General features: G+C 39.0%; 1 non-coding gene across 1 annotated transcript; it reads right to left on the bottom strand.

Annotated features, from left to right (window-relative positions):
• Positions 1-5,842: 5,842 nt before the first annotated feature.
• On the bottom strand, positions 5,843-5,948 carry LOC145956660 (small nucleolar RNA R71). The gene has a single exon (XR_014432899.1). It is a non-coding gene; the product is annotated as a small nucleolar RNA R71 (small nucleolar RNA).
• Positions 5,949-8,675: the final 2,727 nt, after the last annotated feature.

Here is an 8,675-nt window from a genome sequence, read left to right as displayed (position 1 = left end):
AGGAAGACTGCTATCAAGGACAATCTCATGATCTTACCTCCGTGGCCTCCTTCCTTTCCATCATTTTTTCTTAGGGAACCAACAAACTCAGTAATTCTAGAAGGAATGGACCCAAGGACGGACATATACTCCATCATTTTCCCTATAACTGCTAACCCAGATGGAAAAGCAGAATTGCTTTAGCCTGACCATCTTATAACCAAGAAAGATATTATGAAAAGTAATAAGATTGGTCTGCGTTCAAAGCCACACCCCTACATCATCGACAGGACGATTAGTGTGCTCTATGAACGTTACCCCATCAACTAGGTTGGGCGCTATGTTTTGCAGAAGCCCAAAATACACGCCCTGGGGTACTACAAACCAGTATACTCTTGGCCTGAAGAAGGCTCAATCATACTGGACGCTGAAGGAAATCCTTTGCATTATTCGCAAGAGAACACCCACAAGTATGAGGTCATTCTTCTGAACATGCCTACATATGTGCAAGAGTATTACTATCTTAAGTAGCCTCCTCCTCTGGCTCCATTCTCCATTCTTGCTCGTCCACCCGCCTTTGGACTCAAGAAAAAAATCACCTCTATCTTCTCCACAACAAGCATAAACACCTAAACACCCTTCATCTACGTATTTTCTACTAAAGAACTTTCCAACACTTACTATCAATGACCCTCACGGTCAAATAGTTGAAAACTCCACTCCACCATGCAAAAATGCTCTACCTATGCCGGAGTATGAATATGAGGAAGGAGTGTATGAGTGCACACCATACTGCCCAGACATACCCTTATCTCCGTCTGAGGCCTATCTAGCCCTTCCACCTGGTGCCATAACTACTTTCCCTCCACCAACCTTCAAAAGGAAGATCTATCCTAGAGGGGTGATCAAGTCCAAATTTCCATGGACTCCACCATGAGGAACTCCTCAACTCATTCGTCCTCCTCATCAACAACCCTCATCCTCATCATCACCCAGAAAGAGAACCTCATCTGCCAGCTAACCAAGTAATCCTCCATCTCCTCTACCAAAGGTAGAGTTATTCAATTCTCTGACCTGTAGACCCCTAAAATTGTCCGGGTCAGAAATAAGACTCGAAGACTCTCAAAGATCAAAGGAAAGTCAGCCAGAAGGACTCCCAGAAGACCATAGGATGACTATCTGTAGGTTTAGAGGTCTTAGAGTAGCCAAAAATAAGAAAGTGGGAGGTTTGGAGCTCAATACGGCCTCCTTGGAGTTCAGTACGGCCGTACTGCACATTTTGTACTACAATACGGCCGTACTGAAACCAATACGGCCGTATTGAAGTTTCTGTATTTCAATACGGCCGTACTGAATTCAATACGGCCGTATTGAAGTACAAAAACTCAATACGGGCCGTATTGAACCCAGGGGCCGTACTGCGCCTGATGAGCTGTAATTTAGTGCTTCAATTCATATCATTATGGCATTGATTACTTCTCACATTTAGGGTTAATTTCGTGGTTTTATCATGTTTGCTAATTGTCATTTGAATTATGGGCTTAATTGCAAAACTAATCAAATTTCTGTTTCTGGACAGTTTGACCTTTGCTCGGTTTTTTGGCCATATCTGGAACTACAGGACTCCGAATTGAGCAATCTTGATGGCGTTGGAAAGATAAGAGAAAAAGCTACAAATTTCTTACAAATGTGCATCTCCTAATTCGAAGCCTAAGATGGTCAAAATGGAGCCCGAAAATGACCCACGGAATCTGGAAACGTTTTGGGCCTTGTTTTGCAATGTTCAAATCAGTTTGGGCCCAATTTGACCCAAGCCTTCTAGAAGGGCAAAAGGGTAATTTAGGGTCTCTTCTTCTTTCTTCTTCTTTCTTTTTCCTTCATTTTCAACACTTCTTGGGACTCCATTGATGCGAATTTCTCCATGGGTTAGGAATGTAATCTTTAATTTCAGTTGTTATTCACTTTCCCCTCTTTCAATTTACAATTTCAAGTTCAATATCTCTTTAGTTGTTGCTTCTTACTTTAGTTCAAGTTTATTGTGATTCTAGCTTGTATTCATGCTTTTGTGGTTGTTTCTATTGCTATTTTGCTGCTGCCCATGAGAGTTTAATTTTGAATTTATGGTTTCAATGTTGATTAGCTTAGGGTTTAATTTACTAGCTAGTGCTATGAGTAGCTAAGTAGCTTTGGTTGGATTTCTTAATGTGGATAGCAACTTCTCTTTGAGGTTAATGGTGTTTTAATGTTGTTTTTGAGTTGAATTACGTTCGATAATATCTATTTGAGTTCTTAATGAATGGTTCTTAGATTTTCGCTTAGTTAATTGACGAACCATTAATAATTTCACAAGTCATATAATTGGGTTTTCGCTTAGTTAACGAGATTATGTGAATTGTGATGAGATTTACAAATAGAGAATTGAAGTGGGTTGTGTAAGTGCTTAACTGCAACTTACTTTGTTTAATTCTTAATTAATCTTCGCTTAGTTGGTTAATTAGAAGCTCGAATGTGATTTAACTCAGTAACTTGCATGTTTAGATTAATCGAGGATAAGAGGACAAGCTATCTAGTTAAGGAATCCAACTGTTTAGTTTATTGTTTGTTACCGTTTGTTTACCATTTGTTCTTTTTCAATCAAACCCCCCCCCCTCTGTTTTAATTTCCGTTGCTTGAATCCTATGGCTTAAATGCATTATTCCTTGAGAGAACGACCTAGGAGTCACTTCCTAGTACTACATTTACTTGTATTTATTTGACCGGATACGACTTCGATCAAATTTGGCGCCGTTGCCGGGGAATAATGGTTTTTGTCTTAGGATTTTAGTTTGTGTGTGTGCGTTGAGTGGAATAAATTCTCAGTATGTTTATCTGTTCAGTTGTGTTTTATTTCAGTTTGGAGTGATGTAAAATGAAAAAAAAATCTGAATAATTTTAGTGTTGTGTTATGTGTTAGTTTGAATCATGTTCTGGCGATGAGTAGCACTTAACAGTAACATGGACCTAGCATTAACACTTGTTTTCATTTGAATAACTTGTTGTTGTGTGAGTTACATAACTCATTTTGTTGTTGGTCATTGCTGTGCTGGTCCTGCATTCAAATTCAAATTCTGTTTCATAATCCTTTATATCTAATTGTGTTTATTTTTGCATTTAGTTATTGTTCTGCATGTAGTTAGTTTCTAGTTTTTGTGCTGGTTTTTGCATTTAGTTAGTTTCAAGTTATGTTAAAATAACAAGAAAAATTTGGTTCTAATTTCTGTTCTGCATCAGTTGTAGACCCATTATTCTGTTTTGCACATGAAATTCTGTTTGTGTTCAGGTTCTAGTCTTAGTTTTGGTGTAGCTTTTTGCATTGTTGAGCATTGTGCAATCAATTAATGCACTCTGGTTTGGTCTAGAGTGTTGCATTGCATAATCTGATTTAGTGCAGTGTGTGAATTCTGAACCGGACTACAGTCAGAGGAGGATCCATTTGAATAATTCACATTCTGTTCTGCATTATTCCCATCTGCATTTAAAATCTGGTTCTGCATTTAAAGAACAACAAATTCTGCTGCACAAATTCTCAATTTCTGGTGCACAAATTCTGCACAAAATTCTGCTGCACAAATTCTGCACAAAATTCTGCTGCACAAATTCTGCATTCTGCTGCACAAATTCTGCACAAATTCTGCACAAAATTCTGCTGCACAAATTCTACACTCTGCTGCACAAATTCTGAATGTGAAGCCTGCAGTATCATTTTTCAGTTTCTGCATTTTTCAGTTTCTGCATTTTGCACTTTTGGTTCCATTTTTTGCATCAGTTTCAAGCTTGAATTCGAAATTTGATTTCAAAAATCTGATTGTGTTTTGGCATATTCTAACTTTGAATTACTGCATATTCATTCCAATTACTGTGCATACATTTATAATCTACATTTGCTCAAGAATTGGACATATTTGAAACTAAGAGTTGGACTTGATTTGGTTTGAAAATTGGACTTGATTTGGTTTGAAAATTGGACTTGATTTGCACAAATCTGCAGTTTTTAATTCTGCATAATCAGATTTCTAGCTGGCTCTCAATTTATAATTGTTAATTTGTTTAACATAGTCTACCTATTTGATTTGTTGGTTCAATTGTGTAATTGTTTGGTCCAAATTATGAAAACTATGTTGAAGATGCAGATTGGATAGGTGCATTTTGGTTTCAATTGCAGGAAGTGTTAAGTTGCAGGTTGAATAGGTCATTGTGGGAGCAAGCAATCTGAATTGGAGCAAATTGTCTGGAGCAAATTGGCTGGTCTAGGTTGTTGAAATTTTGATTTGGAACCATGTGTTTTCAATTAGACCAACTTGGCTGAGTTTCACATTGAAGCACACTAATTCTGTTCTGGCATCATTGGAGCGAATTCTGGACAGTGAAGTAGCAGCCATACAGTAGCAGCCAAGTGTGTGCAATCTATCATTTGCTGTCATGTGTTTGTGATAACTAATCTTTATTGCATTTGATAGCTCATTGACCAATTATTTTGATTCCATTTGGTATGCTAAATCATTGTTGTGTTGTGTTGTGTTTAGTTTCAATTATTGCATAAGTGTTATTTAATTTAGAATCCGAAAATTCAGTTGAAAAGAAAATCTGGTGCATCTTGGCTCAAAAATCTGGTGCATTTTGGTGCAAATCTGGTGCAGTTTGCTCTGTTTCTGGTGCGGTTTCTGGTCCATTTTGGTGCATGTGAATAGTGCTGAATAGTGCCAGAATTTTCCAATTAATTGTGATTTTTGGTTTTGATAGCTAGACTTGTTATTTTTGTCTGATTTTTTTTGTGGTAACTTCTTTCAACCTATATTTTGTGTGAAAAATAGCTAGGGCACTTAGTTTGGTCAAAATTTGGAGATACAAAAAAATTTTGAAACATTTTTCAGCAAAACTTCAAACGGCCATAACTTTTGCTCTGGTTATCGGAATTAGGCAAATTTTATCTCATTTCAAAGAGAAAAATAAGATCTACCAAACCCACACTTCCATAGGAGGTGTGGCCAACGTAGATTTTCCAAAAAAGCCCTTTTACTATTTTTTTTCTAATTTTGAAGTTTTATGTCCCTATTTTTCCACACTTTTCAAATTTTTTTAAAAATAGTTAGGTTTTGAATTTTGTTCTCAAATTTTTTGTGGTAGTGTCTTATGATTTTAGGATGATGTTGGTGCATTAGTTTTAATGGTTTCCAAATTTGCATGAAAAATCTAATGCTTTTTGGCTAGTTTTTACTATTCACGGTTACTATTCATGCATGTGTTTCATGTAGTGCATGACTAGGAGCAACCCTAGTTTTTTGCACCCATTTAATCCTGAGATTGATAGGACATTCCATAGACTAGTTAGAGAGCATATCATTCCATCTTTAAATAGTCATAGTCATAGTCATAGTCATAGTCATAGTCATAGTGTTAGTCATAGTTTGAGTGTAGCATCTGAAGTTGACTCAACTGAAAATATGGGTGACCAACATGGACCTCGTGAGAGGACTCTTAGGGAGCTGGCTGCACCCGACTTTACTTATCAGAGTCTGTGTATCCAGTATCCTAATGACGATGTGCCCTATGTTCTCAAAATTGGACTAATCCATCTTTTGCCCAAGTTTCATGGTCTTGCAGGTGAGGACCCTCATAAGCACTTAAAGGAATTTCACATTGTGTGCTCTACCATGAAACCACCAGAGGTCCAGGAAGATCACATCTATCTAAGGGCATTCCCACATTCACTTGAGGGTGTAGCCAAAGATTGGTTGTATTATCTTGCACCCGGTTCTATCACTAGCTGGAATGGCCTGAAGAGAGTGTTCTTGGATAAATTCTTTCCTGCTTCCAGAACCACTGCAATCAGAAAGGAGATATCAGGTATCAAGCAGCTCTCTGGTGAGAATTTATATGAGTACTGGGAGAGATTTAAGAAACTTTGTGCGAGTTGTCCCCACCATCAGATTTCGGAGCAACTCCTTCTTCAGTATTTCTATGAGGGTTTGCATCCTGTGGAGCGTAGCATGATTGACGCTGCCAGTGGTGGTTCTTTAGGAGACATGACTCCAGCTGCGGCTAGACACTTGATTGAGAAGATGGCTTCTAATTCTCAGCAGTTCAGTGCTAGACATAGTGATGCCATAGTTACCAGAGGAGTTCATGATATGAGTGCCAGTAGTGCTTCAGCCTCAACAAACACGAAGAAATTAGAGGGGAAGCTTGATGCCTTGGTTAATCTGGTTACCCAGCTCGCAGTTCAGCAGAAATCCTCCCCAATTGCCAGAGTTTTTGGCATATGTTCCTCAGATCCGTGTCCTTCATTGCAGCCACCGCAGCATCAGATGCCACCACCTATTCAGCAGTTTAGACAACAGTCCGCTGAATTGTTTGTACCAGTTGCTACTCCCCCTCCTTCTCAGTCATCTCCATCATTAGAGGAGTTGCTTAGGCAGACAACTGTGCAAAACATGCAATTTCAGCAGGAGACTCGTGCTTCCATACAAAGTTTAACAAACCTGGTGGGACAGATGGCCACTCAGTTGAATCAAACACAGTCACGCAATTCAGATAAACTTCCATCTCAAACTGTGCCGAATCCAGCTAATGTTAGTGCCATTACCTTGAGGTCCGAGAAGCAGACTGCTATACCACCTTCAGATCCAACAGTCCCACATTCTGGTTCTCCATCTGAGTCTGTCCAGCCTGAGCAGCAACACACCACTGTTGATTCTGACCATTCTGATACAGTTGATTCACCTTCTTCCAGTGCACCTACCAGTCACCACCAGCAGTCCCATATTCCTATTCCATTCCCATTTAGACAGATCCATAGCAAGATGATGGAAGAGCTTGATCCAGAGATCTTGGAGACCTTCAGGAAAGTGGAGGTGAACATACCTTTACTTGATGCTATTAGACAGATTCCAAAGTACTCCAAGTTCCTAAAGGACCTATGCACACATAAGAGGAAGCTGAAGGGTACTGAGAGAGTGAGCATGGGCAGAAATGTATCTGCACTTATAGGGAAATCTGTTCCTCAGATTCCTGAGAAATGCACAGATCCAGGTACTTTCTGCATTCCTTGTATCATTGGTAATTTCAAATTTGAGAATGCCATGCTTGATTTAGGTGCTTCCATAAATGTGATGCCATTGTCCGTTTTTGAATCCTTATTGCTTGGACCCTTGAAACCTACGGGGCTTGTTATTCAGTTAGCTAATAAAAGTCTTGCCCACCCCAAAGGTTTCATTGAGGATGTCTTAGTTCGAGTTGGTGAGTTGATTTTTCCTGCTGACTTTTATATATTGGATATGGAAGAGGGTTTCTCCCGTGGTTCTTCCGTTCCAATTATTTTAGGCAGACCATTCTTGAAAACAGCTCGAACCAAGATTGATGTCCATGCTGGTACACTTTCTATGGAAGTTGGTGACATAATAGTTCGGTTCAATATTCTTGATTCGAAATGTCCATTTGAGGATCAATCTGTTTTTCGAGCCGAATTACTTTCTCATCCTAATTATATTGATTTTCTTGAATTCCTTGATTTTGTTGAAGATGAGTGTATATCTAATTTTGCACTTGATATTGATTTTCCATCTTTGATGGACACTCATCATGTTTGTTCTGATTCCATGAGATGCGCTATCTGTGTTGAAATTGAAAATGCTTTGCATCCACATTCTTTAGATATAGCTGTATCCATGGATATTGAGGGCGGTTCTGTTTTAATTGATACATCTAACCCATTTAGTGAGGTGCGTTCTGCACAAGCACACTTTCTTTTTGCAGGTTCTTATTTTGTGCCACCACCTCCATTGAGGAAGGATCATTATCCACCACCCTTTGATGATCGGATGTTGGAGATTTCTCACCCGCCGCTCCACTCCCATTCCCATCTTTCACCTGATGTTATTCCCAATGCCATCTCTGCAGTGTCTTGGCATCCTCCATGATTTAGGGAGTCTTCTTTTTCTCTCCTTCCTTTAGTGTCACTGCATATGTTTGATTCTGGATTATTTGGATTGATATGTTTGTGTCACATTGGGACAATGTGTAGTTTAAGTGTGGGGGGGATACCTTTTGCTTTTTGCAGGTTCTTATTTTGTGCCACCACCTCCATTGAGGAAGGATCATTATCCACCACCCTTTGATGATCGGATGTTGGAGATTTCTCACCCGCCGCTCCACTCCCATTCCCATCTTTCACCTGATGTTATTCCCAATGCCATCTCTGCAGTGTCTTGGCATCCTCCATGATTTAGGGAGTCTTCTTTTTCTCTCCTTCCTTTAGTGTCACTGCATATGTTTGATTCTGGATTATTTGGATTGATATGTTTGTGTCACATTGGGACAATGTGTAGTTTAAGTGTGGGGGGGAGACCTTTTGCTTTTGGTCTTTTGTTATTTTTTACGTCTTTTGATCTTTTGTTATTTTTTACGTTTTTGGTTTTCCTTGTGAATTCCTGGATCTGTATAGGTAATAAATACTTGTTTCACTCTTGGTTTTGAGTTTCCGAATATTTCATGGACTGAATTCTTGTATTTCTTGGCATGTTGAGTTTATCTTGAGGTTTGAGAGGTTGTTTTGAAAGTGATTGATATACCCTGTGTGAGGATTGGAGCCTTCATGATTCTTTCTTGGGAATTTTATGCCTCTTGACTGCTTGCACATGTGCCTTGGCTTGACTCTTTTT

Source organism: Cajanus cajan, chromosome 3, assembly GCF_000230855.2.
Source record: "Cajanus cajan strain Asha chromosome 3, NIPB_CcT2T_4, whole genome shotgun sequence".
Classification (NCBI taxonomy): Eukaryota; Viridiplantae; Streptophyta; class Magnoliopsida; order Fabales; family Fabaceae; genus Cajanus; species Cajanus cajan.
This window is presented reverse-complemented; position numbering and strand designations above follow the sequence as displayed.